The 15548-nt window shown below is 40.4% G+C and overlaps 1 protein-coding gene across 1 annotated transcript in view; it reads left to right on the top strand.

Annotated features, from left to right (window-relative positions):
* LOC148047042 (vomeronasal type-2 receptor 26-like) overlaps nt 1-15548 on the top strand; it is a 54395-nt gene that overhangs the window by 8114 nt on the left and 30733 nt on the right. The gene's annotated exons all lie outside the window — the stretch shown is intronic.

The raw sequence follows: 15548 nt of genomic DNA, 5'->3' as shown, positions 1-15548 counted from the left end.
AAATAGCAAAGGAAAAGGCAATTCTGTTAAACTAGTCCCAAGTTCAGGTTTGGACAGAATCCAAAAAAATTGAATCAAGACTGGATAGATACCTTCTTGGTCCCTGTGGCAAATATGCCTTTGGATTCAGATTGTCTTGGCTGGAGCAGTGTCTCCTGAAAGGGAAAATCCATAGTGAGTAATGTTTTTAAGCAGGCCAGGTGTGGCCATAAATATCTATAATTTTATTTCATCCTGTTGGGATAGACCAATGGGTCTTCTCCTTATTGGAAGGAGGTCTAAGGCATTCAGTTCACCTGTAGTCACAATGACTGGCCTGTTGTGAGATAATGCCCTGACCCAGAAAACTGGAGCACTGAAACATAGCTTTGATCCAAAAATAAAAAAAATAAAAATCCCTTCAGCATAATGGAAGTAACAAGGGACAATTTGAAAGGAAATGTTACTTGGATTTGGCTTTTGGCTTATAAGAGGGTGTTTTGTCTGAAAACCTGTTGAATGATATTGTTTATCATGACTGTTAACTACTTTAAATCTCTCTAGGCAGAAATGAAGCTCCAATTTAAATAATAATAAGCATGGGTCTGTCTTTCCCTGCCAGTTGTTGTCATCTAGTTGTAGTTCTTCAAAGGAAAGGACCTAATCTTGGTTACCCAGCTTGGTTTTAGAAATAACATTTTCCAATGAAGGGCTCATACTTATGTTCTTCTCATGCAGCAAAGGATGCTTGACATTTTGAGGGACATGTTTTCATAACCTCATGTCTATATCATTTAACTACAGTTCGAGAAACTAGGCACTAAGTTTTAGTCTAATTTTACCAGGGTTGCAATTATATAAATACAAAATGTAAATAAACAAGGTCATCTCCTTAAGGTTCATGGCTCTAATTTGTAAGTAACATATCCTATATGGGACACTATTTTAGAGAACTTTCAAAGTTGGTGTGTGTGTGGTGTCTTTGCAATGTTTTATGAAATCTGTAAGAATCAGATCCTACCAGTCATAAATTGCTTTCTTCCTCACATTTATTGTATCTTCATAAATATAATGGAATAAAACTCTAATACATATTTCAGAATATATTTCATTCTAAAGTTTAATGTATACTAAATTCATGGATATATGAAGAATGAAAAACTTAATGTTTATAGAGGCATGACAAAGAACCCACTGATTGTCAATTAATGCTTAAATGTTTCCTCAATCCCATTCCTTCTAACTTTATTAAGTAGAAAAACCTTTTATTGCAGTCAAATATTCCAAACGCAAAATAGATGAACTAAAATATGAATCTGTCAGTAGTTGTCTTTCCTGCAACTATTTGGAAGTAGTTTCAGAGTTTGTATTAATCTAAGTGAAGAACAAAAGGTCTTTGACTAATGTTCACTTTGACTTTATTTTCCATGGATGGTTAATCCTAACATATTTTCTTCGGGATTCCACATTTTTATGTTTAGTCTCTGCCTCATTCCCAATGTGTGGAAAATTGTCATCCTGGATTTGTTAAGTGGGCTCGAGAAGGAGAACCAGTTTGCTGCTACGACTGCATTCCTTGTCCAGAGGGGACCATCAGCACAAAGGAAGGTGGGTCTCACCAAAATAAAGCAAGGGCCTGGTAAAACCGAATTCATCCAGAGTATTTTCATGGAGGTACAAGTTAAAGCAGAGGTGGGGATAATGTAACAACTGGTTCGTCGAGCACCAAAAATGTTTCTGTGCACCTTCCGTGCATGCGCGCAGCCTTCCGTGAATTCATGCAGCCTTCTGCACATGCACTTTGCTCGCTTGGGCACCTTCCGCACATATGTATGGAGCCCACCACTGGTTAAAAGACAGCATTGAAGCTCAATTATTGTCTCCTTTAGTTTGAAACTGCACAATTTCTCAGACAGGTTTGCCAATTGGGCAACCTTTACTACTGCCAGATAAAATATTTCTTCTGTTTTTTTGTTTTTTTTAGTTTGGATGTACCTGCTACATTTTGACTTCAGGAAACAGCTGATTTCTTTGAAGTTTTAGAATAATTATTGCAAGGATTATTGCAATGTTTCTATATGGGCCTCCCTGTGAGTTATTACTCTCCACCCATATTACCATTGCTCCTATTCACCATTGCTCCTATTAGCCATTTCCATGAGTAGAGCTCTCTCTGCAAGCTTACTAGAGTTCACCAGATAGACATCCTCTGAATCCAGTATATTAAGAAGTCCATTCTGAACAACTCAGGAAGTTTTCTGGAAAGATTAACTGATTCTTTAATAACCTCTAATACTTTAGGTTTTTATGGAGGTTCTGCATGTTTCATGGGAGATAAATGACAAGATAGATAGATAGATAGATAGATAGATAGATAGGTAGGTAGGTAGGTAGGTAGGTAGGTAGGTAGGTAGGTAGGTAGGTAGGTAGGTAGACAGACAGACAGACAGACAGACAGACAGACAGACAGACAGACAGACAGACAGACATACATTTGAAATTATATTCTTCATATCTTTTCTACTTCATACAGTATATTTTTTTAAAAAAATGCTTCTTTGAAAATGTTTGGGGTATCAGCTGTTGCTCCAAGAATTTATTTCTTGAAAGTTTAAAGGACAGAATGTTGAAGAAATGTTGCTCTTTGGTTTTTGTCAGATATGGAAAAATGCGTCCAGATGATAAATATCCAAATGAGGACCAAGTCCAATGTATTCCCAAAGTTGTAACCTTCCTGTTGTATAAGGAATGTGTAGGCATCCTCTTCATCTCTTTTGCCCTACTCTTGTTTCTAACTACAGGGTTTGTGTTAATCATATTCCTTCAATACCAAGAAACTCCCATTGTGAAAGCCAACAACCAGGACCTCTCTTATATCCTCCTGGTCTCCCTCCTGCTTTGCTTCTTATCTCCTTTTCTCTTCATTGGTCAACCAAGGAAAGCCACCTGCCTTCTCCGACAAACATTTTTCAGCATCATCTTCTCCATTGCCATTTCTTCTCTCTTGGCTAAAACGATTACGGTGGTATTGGCCTTCCTGGCTGCAAAACCAGGAAATGGAGCAAAGAGATGGTTGGGGAAGAGTTTGGCCAACTGCATCATCCTTTCTTCTTCTGCTGTCCAAATTATCATCTGTTCCATCTGGCTGAGAGTTTCTCCCCCATTCCCTGACTCTGATTTCCACTCCCAGCCTGGAGTAATCTTCCTGCAATGCAATGAAAACTCTGTTCTCATATTCTACATCACACTCAGCTACCTGGGCTTCCTGGCTGCCATCTGCCTCATTGTGGCTTTCCTGGCCAGAAATCTACCTGGGGCCTTCAATGAAGCCAAGCTGATCACCTTCAGCATGCTGGTCTTCTGCAGTGTCTGGGTGACATTTGTGCCTACCTATCTAAGCATCAAAGGGAAATACATGGTAGCTGTTCAGATCTTCTCTATCTTATCCTCCAGTGCTGGTCTGCTGGGCTGCATTTTTATCCCCAAGTGCTACATTATTATTCTGAGGTCAGACCTGAATACAAAAGAGCATCTTACAGCCAGAAGAAATGTAGAAATATAAAGCAGAAGAATTTTAAGTATCAGTTCTCAACAGTCCACACCTAGAAAAATGGTTCAAGCTACTCTCCATAGATAAGTGGGCCAGTAACTTTACTTGAAATAATTAAAGAGTGTTGGGAAAATAAAAAACCTTGGAGAGTAAAATTCCAAGATGTCCATTGAGTTTTTTTTTTAATTCTCAAGGGACCCTGTCTTTCCAGTGCCCTTATCCTACCCGAGTCCTGAAATGCCACATCCAGGTTTTGTAAACATAATTCTTGTGCAACGAAAATCTTGTTCATATGCCAGAATATATATTTTATCAACAAATTGTGTAATAGAAGCACAAAGGGCCTGAATGTCATTATTTTTTTTCTTCCAAAACTGAAATGACATTGAAACAAGGAGGAATTTGGCTTTGGCGGTGTGAGAATGACCATTCTATCTTGGGCACAGTTGAAACCTTAAGCTCTCTTTAAATTTCTTTTTTCCCCTATCACCTTAATGCATGAATTGCTTAATCTGAAACTAGGCAGGAAAGAAGTGTATGGCAATGCTGAGGCAGACTGTGATTGGTAAATGAATGTTTCCCAGATAAATAAATAAACCCAACGTGGCTCCACAGGCTATGAAAGAAAAGGAGATATGATATTAAAAGGAATCCTTAAATTGGAAAGAGAAATTAAATTGGAAAGAGAAACAGCCATCGACGTGAATTCAAAGACAAGAAAAAGGAGCGATGAGTGCGTCCACCTGTTTACTGAACCCGTGCCCCTCCTGGCTGGTTTTGACCAGCAGAGAGGTGACATGAGGCTGGCTCCAGATCTTTGCAGGAGGGGTCTTTCCCGCAACCATTAAAGGAAGCAGTGGTAAGTCTCCTCCTCAAGAAGCCTTCCCTGGATCCAGCTATTTTGAAAAAATATCGTCCTGTCTCCAACCTTCCTTTTTTGGGGAAGGTTGTTGAGAAGGTGGTGGTGCTTCAACTCCAACGGACCTTGAATGAAACGGATTAGCTAGACTCCTTTCAGTCCGGTTTCATGCCTGGGTACAGCACGGAAACCGCTTTGGTCACCCTGACCAATGATCTCTGGCGGGCCAGGGATAGAGGACATTCCTCTATCCTGGTGCTTCTTGAGTTCTCAGCGGCCTTCGATACCATCGAACATGGTATCCTTCTGGGACGTCTAGAGGAGGTGGGAGTGAGAGGCATCGTTTTACAGTGGTTCTCCTCTTACCTCTCTGACAGGTTGCAGTAGGTGTTGGTCAGGGGGCAAAGGTCGACCCCTAAGCCCTTCAAATGTGGTGTGGCACAGGGTTCGGTCTTGTCCCCCCCTCCTATTTAACATCTACATGAAGCTGCGGGGTGAGATCATGCAACAGCACAGGGTAAAGTACCACCTATATGCAGATGATACTCAACTGTATCTTTCTGCCCCGTGCCAGCTCAGTGTAGCGGCGGACGTGATGTGCGAATGCCTGGAACCTGTTAGGATCTGGATGGGGGTGAACAAACTTGTGCTCAATCCCAATAAGACTGAGTGGCTTTGGATGCTGCCCCCGAAGGACAGCCTAGACAGTCCATCCTTAACCCTGGGGGGTGAAAATTTACACCCTTCACAGAGGGTCCGCAATTTTGTGGTCCTCCTGGATTTGCAGCTGACACTGGAACATCATCTGTCGGCTGTGACCAGGGGGGCCTTTGCCCAGGTTCACCTGGTGCACCACTTGCGGCCCTATTTGGATCGAGAGGCACTTCAAACGGTTACTCACGCCCTTGTCACCTCAAGGCTGGATTATTGCAACACGCTCTACATGGGGCTACCCTTGAAAAGCGTTCAGAGACTGCAGCTAGTCCAGAATGTGGCCGCGCGAGTGATATTGGGTGCACCGAGGTGATATTGGGTGCACCGAGAAGAGGTGGCGCAGTGGTTAAATGCAGCTACTTCAGCTGACTGCAGTTCTGCAGTTTGGCTGTTCAAATCTCACCGGCTCAGGGTTGACTCAGCCTTCCATCCTTCCGAGGTGGGTAAAATGAGGACCCGGATTGTTGTTGGGGGCAATATGCTGACTCTGTAAACCGCTTAGAGAGGACTGAAAGCCCTATGAAGCGGTATATAAGTCTAACTGCTATTGCTAACTGCTATTGCTACCCACGTTACACCTGTCCTCCGTGAGCTGCACTGGCTACCAATTGGTCTCCGGACGCAATTCAAGGTGTTCGTTATTACCTTTAAAGCCCTACATGGCTTAGGGCCAGCATACCTTCGAGACCACCTACTGCCACATACCTCCCAGCGGCCAGTAAGATCCCACAGATTGGGCCTCCTTCAGATGCCATCAGCCAGACAGTGTCGGCTAGCAGGCCCCCGGAGGAGAGCCTTCTCTGTGGCTGCTCCGACTCTTTGGAATCAGCTACCCCCAGAGATCCGGACCATACCCACTCTCATGGCCTTCAGGAAAGCTGTAAAAACCTGGCTGTTCCAGCAGGCCTGGGGCTGTTGACCTCATTGTTGAGGTCCAGCCCCAATTAGAATGAATGCATGTGTTTTTGTGATTTTAAACTTTCTTTTTTTTCCTTTTTTTTCTTTCTCTTTTTCTTTCTTCTTTTTTTTGTAAGCCGCCCGGAGTCCTTCGGGATTGGGCGGCATATAAATTTTGATAATAAATAAATAAATAAATAAATAAATAAATAAATAAATAAATAAATAAATAAATCTTCTCCACTCCAGTTTATATCTCTCATTTGAGTGATCCTTGAGATATGCTGATATTTTAGCCATCTCTGCTAGGTTTGTTATTTTTAATGTCTATTCTTGAATAGTAGGCAAATCTTCCTTCTTCCAGTATTTCGCCACCAACAGTCTTGCTGCGGTTATTAAATGCAAAATCAAGTTAGTCTCTATAACTGTACAATCAGTAATTATACCTAACAAGAATAACTGAGGGGTAAACTTTATCCTTTTTTTAAGAACATTTTGCATAATCCACCATATCCCTGGCCTGGGGTTTGAGGGATTGATATATACAGCAAATCCATCTCTTATTCTAGACAGGTAGCAATCCCCTGGAAAAAATGGGGTGCACAGTTTAGGAGTCCTCCTAGAATCATGACAAGTATGAAAAAAGGAGGTGGACACTATGATTAATCTTCACAGAGATTCTTCTTGTGTACCAGTTGTGCTTTTCCTTGGCCGAGGGGCCCTTGTTCACATCATGGATCCTTCTTCTTTCAAATAACGCTGTCTGCAGTTTCAAAAAAGGCTCTGAATGCAATGGAATGGACTGTGTATTGTTCCCCTATGTTCTACAATACTATTGCCCCATTGTGTGAGCTGCACAGGCTCCCAGTTTCTTCCCAAGATCAATTAGGTTTATCTTTAAAAACCTATATAGCATAGGTCCATTCTTTGAGGATACTTACTTGTCCCTCTAAGGCAGATATGAAAGGGATACTCCAGGTCTGTTCCCTAAAAGTTAGCCACTTGTGCATCACAGAAAGCCTGATTTTTCTGTTGCAGCCCCCATCTAATAGGATAGTGATGGTGAACTTCTTTCGCCTCAGGTGCCAAAAGCACATGCGCAAATGCTATGGTGTACACTTATGTGATCACTCCCATAATCTAACCCCCCATTCCATGCCCCCTGTGAATGGGCATGTGCCCCCCCTTGCTGCCCCACACATGCACGCATGGCTTTCAGGGAGCCTAGGGGTTGGGGCAAAAACAGTCCAACACGCAAACCGGAAGTTTGAGAATAAACTTCGGGGTTACCTTTGGGCTGTTTTTCTCCATCTGGAGGCCTCAGGGTGCTTCCCTGGAGTTTCCAGAGGTGAAAAAACAGCATAATGTGCAAACTGGAAGTCTGCATTGGGCTATTTTTCAGGGAAGCCTCCGGTAGGTGAAAAACAGCCGAAAATCAGCTGTTCAGTGTGCACGTGCGCTGGAGCTGGCAGGGCAAAGTCTTGTGTGCCCTCAGAAATGGTTCCGCATGGCACATGTGGCATGCATGCCATAGGTTCACCATCATGGTTACAGGACAACCTCCTTGTTAATATCTGACAGACCGCTACCCTTCTTAACTTCCAGAGAAATGACTGTTCCCTGAGGCATTAAGATAGGGTGAGTTTGGAGCAGGATGAAAATGTGGATGGACTCAGTGAAAGGTAATGGTGGTGCCAGGTATTACTCCTTTGGGTGTTATTTCCATAATTCTTTATATAAATGTATATATAATTTTTGATGTATATGTGTCTTTACAGGTATTATTTACTATTTATTAGGGCTTTCTCACGTCTCAGCATAAGCAGTCATTCCAGGAAGAGTTTTCTTGAAATGTGAAAGGAGAGACTATAAAATAAATACTATTTTCTATTTTCTCAGATACAGAAAAGTGCACTAAATGCCCAGATGATCAATATCCAAATGAGAACAGAGTCCAGTGTTTCCCCAAAGGAATATCCTTCCTGTCCTATGAAGAACATCTGAGCATTATCCTTGTCTCCTTTGCTCTATTCTTGTTCCTAACCACAGGTTTTGTTTTAATCATATTCCTTAAATACAGAGAAACTCCCATTGTCAAAGCCAACAACCGGGACCTCTCCTACATCCTCCTGGTCTCCCTCCTGCTTTGCTTTTTGTCTCCTTTACTCTTCATTGGTCAACCAAGGAAAGCCAACTGCCTTCTCCGACAAGCAGTGTTCAGCATTGTCTTCTCAGTAGCTGTGTCTTCTGTATTGGCCAAAACAATCACAGTGGTATTGGCATTCATGGCCTCAAAACCAGGGAACAGGATGAGAAGGTGGCTGGGGAAGAGCTTGGCCAACTCTATCATCCTTTCTGGGTCTGGTGTTCAAATTTTCATCTGTACCCTGTGGCTGGGAATGTCTCCCCCATTCCCTGATTCTGACCTCCACTCCCAGCCTGGAGTGATCATCCTTCAATGCAATGAAGGCTCTGTTGTTATGTTTTATGTTGTCCTTGGCTATATGTGTTTCTTAGCTGCCATTTGCTTCACTGTAGCTTTCCTGTCCAGAAACCTGCCTGGGGCCTTCAATGAAGCCAAGTTGATCACCTTCAGCATGCTTGTCTTTTGCAGTGTCTGGGTCACCTTTGTGCCCACTTATCTGAGCACCAAAGGAAAATCCATGGTAGTTGTGCAGATCTTCTCCATCTTATCCTCCAGTGCTGGGCTGCTGGGCTGTATTTTCTTCCCCAAATGCTATATTATCATCCTGAGACCAGATCTAAATGCTAAAGAACATCTAATGTTAAAAGTAGAGAAATAATAGCAAAACTGTTTTGGGCTAGTACCATCACATTTTTCTTTTCTTTTTTCTTTTTGGATTTGAAGGAGACTTTATGTAACAATAAACTTAGCTTTCCACTGAATTGATGATTTAGCCATCTGGTAGAATGGTTCCCAGAATGAGCATCTTTGCTAGAATAGTAATATGCAAAGGCTGTGCGTAGTAAAGCTTTTCATAATGACAAGCTAGCTTCACTTGATAAGCAGTTTTTTTCTACAGATCAGAAGTCTATGGTTTGCAGCCTAAAAAAGGCTCCAGTCTGGAGAAAGAATACGTTATTTATCAAAAAGATACAGTAAAGAAGATCTGGGCCAACATCTGCTCTGTTTAAAGCCGCCATTGCTAAACAATTGAAAGTGACTTTCCCCAGAGTTTATAATTTCATAGGAATATGTTAATATGGGGGGGGGAGCAGGAGGCAAGTGTCCTTCAGAGCTCAGACAGCATTAATGCTGTGAGTTTGGCTGCAGTATATTTTGAAGGATTTCATGACTTTCCATCCCATTGCAGTTATTGTTTTGCTTCCTTTGCATCAATTTGATAATTAAAGTTGTTACAAATGAAAAGGATAAGAATATAAAGAGTTTAAGACTAATCAAATTACAACCCAATATAATCATCACACAGTAAAATATAGCTAAGAAACAAGACAGTTATATCAACATGAGAGAAATGCAGAGGAGAAAATATTCCCAAAAGAAAGCAAGAAAGAATATATTGCCTAAAGTGGGGTATATATGAAAATTTCAACACACTCTCTTTCTATGACTTGTTAATAAATGTAGATGGAGAAATTGCAGCTGGATGTCAAGAATGTGCAGGTGGACACAAGTCACATTCTAGATGATCCATGCCAGTTATGTTTGCAGGTGTTGTATGACTTTACAGACTTTGTGGGATCTCAGAATTTCATGACTTTGGTCTTGAGTTATCACTGTCCTATCACTTTCTGGACATAATCTAAAAGTGATGATCCAACAGCAAAACAGCCCCTGGAATGTTCAACAACTTCTGTGAAGACTTAATCTAGGGAAGACAAGAGAAAATATCCTCAAACCACATGATACTCTGGTCCTTGAAATGGAAAGTGTTTAGCACTTTGTACCATGGGAATGGGAATGGGGAAAGACTGTATGATAGAAAATGTCATTCCTGAAATGTTGCTCTCCAGAAGTTTCCTAGAGGAGTTCCTGGAACTGTCTTTGTCACGTCCAATGGTGGTAAAAGGGTTGGAGCTGAAACTCAAACAGGGGAGCAAGTGGAGCTGAAAATCAGTTCCCTGATCTTTTCTCCCTTCCTTGAAGAAACAACCAAGGGAGAAAGGGGAAAGTTCATAGCTGGAGTCCTACTGGGAATAAAGTTTCCCTGTGTTTGCAGATAGCTCACGTGTGACATCCCTCTCTGTTCATTGCCTCTATTCGAAATGCCTTGAAATTTGAGATAAGGTGATCAAATAAATCAGACAGGTTTAACCAATCCCCAAGCCCATGAATAGAGGTGGAAAAGGATCTGTTGCCTGAAATCCACATTTAAAAAAACCCCTCTATTCCAGTGCTTGGGCTTGAACTAAGCTCTTTCCTTAGTTTATCCTCTTTGTTCACCTTCCTCAGTGAGAAACATCTCCTTCTGATTTCTTCTGCTGTGAGACCAATTACTTCAAGTAAATATGTTTAAACTGTTGGTAGTCCTTCCTGTCTTCCATACACAGGTTAGCTAATATTTGACTTAATCAACCATTTAAGAGAACACATATGAGCGATGTCCTGGGCCCTGAAAAAACTTGGTAGATGTCTTCAAAATTATTTAGGAAGGACTCAAGTTTATCTCCTTAAGAACTGTATGGGTATCAGTCTTCCCATTCCCCTGAGGTCTGTGTAGTGCTGGAAGGAAATTGGACATTTATTGGATATTTATCTTCACTAGATATTACTCTTCATTCCAATGACACATTTCCTAACATAAATTCCCCAGCCTCAAGGTTACCACCATTGATAGACAAAAGCTAACTTTTAACCTCCCCCAGGGAGTGAAGCCATGTCTTCCTCTGTACCAGATCCTTTGTGCCTTCCAGTAACCCCCAAAAGGCAGGATGAGTTCATGTGCTTTCTGGGGATGATAGAAAAGCTGCTCTATAAAAGTAACCATGTCAAATGAACTTTGCCTCTGCCTCAAGCAATTTGCACTGTGTGCTCCTTGGAAGACCCAGCCTGGATTTGAACCAGAATCTTCTTCTAATGATATACACTGAGCAATGTCAAACAAAGGAAGTCTGTTTTTCAAAGAGGACCTTGCAAAAGAGACATCTAAAGCTAGTCCAAGTTCAAAGTATCAGCCGGTCCAAACATCTAAGATTCAAGAGTGAATTCATACACAAGAATCACACTTGAGCTGAACATTATTTCCATTTCCAGCAAAGAGAAGAGAGAAAACCCAGTTTATTTTATATGGGCTTTCTCTCCTCGGAATGTTGCTGCAACCAACTGTCAGTGATCGGAATCTTGACTCTGTTGCTAGGCAACTAACCTAATGGAAACTCCCCTTCTGCTCTCCTTCCTCCTGGGCCATGATAAGTCAATACTTCAAGAGCCAAAATGAAAAACAAAAAGGGTAGTAGACAATTTTGTCTTATATCCCTCTAATGGATGGTCAAATGGTTTAGTTAGATCATTACCTTTAACCATAATTTGAGTCTTCTGAAATGAATATAAAAACTTACCGTATTTTTCGGAGTATAAGATGCACCAGAGAATAAGATGCGCCAAGGTTTTGAAGAGGCAAATCAAAAAAAAAAGTTTTTGCACTCTGTTAACCTCTCCAAAATGTCCCATTTTTCACAAAAATGGGCCTGGTTTTTTGTCAAACAATTGCATGCATAGCCTTTAGGAAGCTTATAGAGTGCTGGGGGAAGGACAAAATTGAGCAAAAACTGGCCCGTTTTTCACTCATTTCTGCCCTCCCCAACCCCCAGGAGCATTCTGAAAGCTTCTTAGAGGCTATGCATGGCCATTTTGGTGAAGGGGCAGGGATTGGCGAGGCAAAAAATGCTATATTCAGTGTATAAGATGCACCCAGATTTTCAACCTCTTTTTTGAGGGAAAAAGTTGCATCTTATACTCTGAAAAATACAGTAATTTCTTTATGTTTTTAATAAAGTCAATATCTTCAATTTATTTATTTGTTTGTTTGTTTGTTGTTTATTTATTTATTTATTTGTATTTCATATTTTTAACCACCCATCCTCTTTGAATTGCCACATTATTTCTTTTACATCCAGGAATATTAACCCAGCTTGTTTTTCATTAAATTCTTGTAAATATACTATGATATTCAATATAGTTCTCATGTTGTCTTTTGTTCTTCTGGATAAAAATCTACACTGATCTTCATGACTAAACTTGTAATTTGCTTTATAATCAATCATTCAAAATTAATGTAAACACTTTATAATCATGATCGAATAAGTAAATTTATCTTTAATTCTTATATTATCTATTAAACAGTTATAGCTTTTTTTTTCTGGCTTTCTTATTAACCCTTTTAAAGATAACATTAGCACTTTTAACATGACAATCTAGGCTTCTTTTTTAATGTTAAGAAAACATTTTTTTCTTGGAAATTTGTGAGAGCTTGCTATTTCAGCAATTCCAACATAGTGTAGGTATTTTGAAAGTCCTTGAATACATTTGTAAGTTTCAAGAAAGATAGAAACTCACCTGGGAAATTTAAGGTAACCCATAAATTTGCTACATGTGGAATGTTATGTAGAATCAATGTTTTCCCTTGTTCAAGACTCACAGGTAATTGATGCCTTTTATTGTTTGATCACTTGCTTTCTGATATATCACAAATATCGAATATATGGATCATTTGTTTCTGTACCCTATAAAAACACTTAAACACACACGCACAAACCCATTATAAATGCTTTGCTTTGCTTTAATTTGTTACTGATTCATATTTTGACATGGGCAAAGAAGCCACTTCAGAAAGAAAAAAGTCTCTGTCTATAGTCCAAGCATCAAATCCAGCCAAACTTGGTATACTTGATTTTGGAGCCAACCCCTTGACTCTGTAGCAGGGTGGAGTAGAGCCACTGATCCATAGACTGTTTCAGTTATGTTGTCCCAATAAGCTGGCTTCATATCTGGTGTACCATGCTCAATGAAACACACGTTGAGGTGGAGATTGCAAAAACTTTGTTATGAACAGAAGAAAGGACACAGGAGTGTGTGTGTGTGTGTGTGTGTGTCTGTCTGTCTGTCTGTCTGTCTCTGTCTCTGTCTCTCTGTCTCTCTGTCTCTCTGTATCTGGGTTGTATGTATGTATGTATGTATGTAGGTAGGTAGGTAGGTAGGTAGGTAGGTAGGTAGGTAGGTAGGTAGGTAGGTAGATAGATAGATAGATAGATAGATAGATAGATAGATAGATAGATAGATAGATAGATAGATAGATAGATAGAGATAGAGATAGAGATAGAGATAGAGATAGAGATAGAGATAGAGATAGAGATAAATTTATTTATTTCCATCTTCCATTAAACAGTGTGTTGTCCGTGTACAAATATCTTTGTGCAGTAATAATCAAAATTTACAACAGTATTCATTACATTAATATTGATTCTCTGATCTTACAAAACTAATATTGAACATGATAAACATATTCATTTCTCCCTCTTAACATATCTTCTAATAAAAATATAATAGTAGTATTAAATCCTAATATTTATAATAGTAATCTTGTTATAATAAAAAAAATTGTATAAGATATTTTATAGATGGCACCATGTGCCGGTGAGGCTGACAAAGCAGCACATTGATTTTGAATAGAGGTTGGGAAGGAAGAGAAAGAAATTGTTCTGTGCCCTCTTCCTCCCTTTCTGAATCACTGGCATCCGTTGCTGTTCATGGGATTTCTTCCTTCCCCGAAAAACATTCCTCACAAACATTTTCAACTTCCCTCTTAAAAATGCTTCCAATATCTTCACACAAAAACTGTATCTTGATTCATTACTGTTACTGATAAGCAGAAATAGTAAATTGCCATAACTCAATGGAGACCTGAGCAGCAGTGGGGGTGATGGGCCCTGTCTCTCCTCTCCCTACACTCCACATAACTTTCCCTTCTCTTTTGGAGTAAAATATTTCCTTTTTGGCAGTGAAGTCAGAAAACCTCATTTATTAAAGCTAACACTGTCAGTCAAATTAGGCTGATGAAACTTTCCTGGTGAAAAGCTCCATCCCAAAAGGGGAGTCAAAGGCAGCAGGCATATTTCCTGGCTCAAAGCTCTGATGCAAGAAGAGGGAACACAAGCAGACATTATCAATGGTCCTCCTTATTCCTCACTCTGTCCCCTTCTTTCTAAACACCCAATAGTGAGGAACTCACTATGGCGGAGGCTGTATAGGAGCTGCAGACAGAGAGGTTTGTGAAGAAATTGGATGAGCTGAAGGCCCTGCATGTCCTCCATTCTCTAAAGAATAACATGGCTAAAAGTTTACACACAAAAATTTCATTTTGGTCTTGGGGAATCTCTACCAAATAACTTAAGACAAACACATGGGCTGTTGTTGTTTTTTAAACAAGGGGTTGCCATATCTCAACCCAAGATAAGCCTTTCATGTCAAACTTAGGTCCTCAAGTCATTTATCATAAGATCTTCTAAAGGTTCACAACAGACAGCATGATTGCTCCTTGTCCTTGCCTGAGACTCATAATGACCCACATAAGTAGGGAAAGGTCACACTCACCTCTCCATAGCCAAATTCCCCCTGCCAGATATCTCCAGTCATTGCTCAGTTGAGCTGACTTCATGGCCAAGGGTGGCTGAGAATTGGAATGAAAAAGGGAGCACACACATTTAACAAACCTTCCTAACCAAAACAAACTTTTAGACAGAGACTGTTGCCTTAAAAGACTCCTAAATGGTGCCCTTTTTTGGCAACAGGAAAGGACATAAGACCTCTACATCACATATGGTGCTATGATCCCTGGTCCCAGATGAAAAAAAAAAGTGAATTCCAGTTTATGTGGAATCAAACCACAGGACCCAAAGCAAAGAATCAGACCTCACTGCAGTATTTATTATACAGTAAGCACTGGGAATGGAGTGTTCTCCAAAATGGGGTGAAACTCTTATAGACAAAGTGATACTCATCCCACTCATACTGTGATGGGCTTTTTTATTAGTTTTTGTGTTATTGTGTTCAAAGCTGTAAGCCACCACAATAATCTATGTATGAATTGAGTGTGTTTGTTTATTAAATAAATACATAAACATTTATACATTTCAGAAAGGAGGGGAAAATGATGCAAAAGGGAGAAAATGATCCATCCATACAATACAATACAATAGCAGAGTTGGAAGGGACCTTGGAGGTCTTCTAGCCCAACCCCCTGCCTAGGTAGGAAACCCTATAGTGTTTCAGACAGATGGCTATCCAACATCTTCTTAAAGACTTGCAGTATTGGGGCATTCACAACTTCTGGAGGCAAGCTGTTCCACTGATTAATTGTTCTAACTGTCAGGAAATTTCTCCTCAGTTCTAAGTTGCTTCTCTCCTTGATTAGTTTCCACCCATTGCTTCTTGTTCTACCCTCGGGTGCCTTGGAGAAGAGTTTGACTCCCTCTTCTTTGTGGCAACCCCTGAGATATTGGAACACTGCTATCATGTCTCCCCTAGTCCTTCTTTTCATTAAACTAGACATACCCAGTTCCTGCAACCGT

Source organism: Thamnophis sirtalis, unplaced genomic scaffold (assembly GCF_051295495.1).
Source record: "Thamnophis sirtalis isolate CommonGarterSnake01/CBP01778 unplaced genomic scaffold, rThaSir2_p1.2 scaffold_3, whole genome shotgun sequence".
In the NCBI taxonomy this organism is placed as follows: domain Eukaryota; kingdom Metazoa; phylum Chordata; class Lepidosauria; order Squamata; family Natricidae; genus Thamnophis; species Thamnophis sirtalis.
Note: the sequence above shows the minus strand (reverse complement) of the source record. Positions and strands in the feature narration are given on the sequence as shown.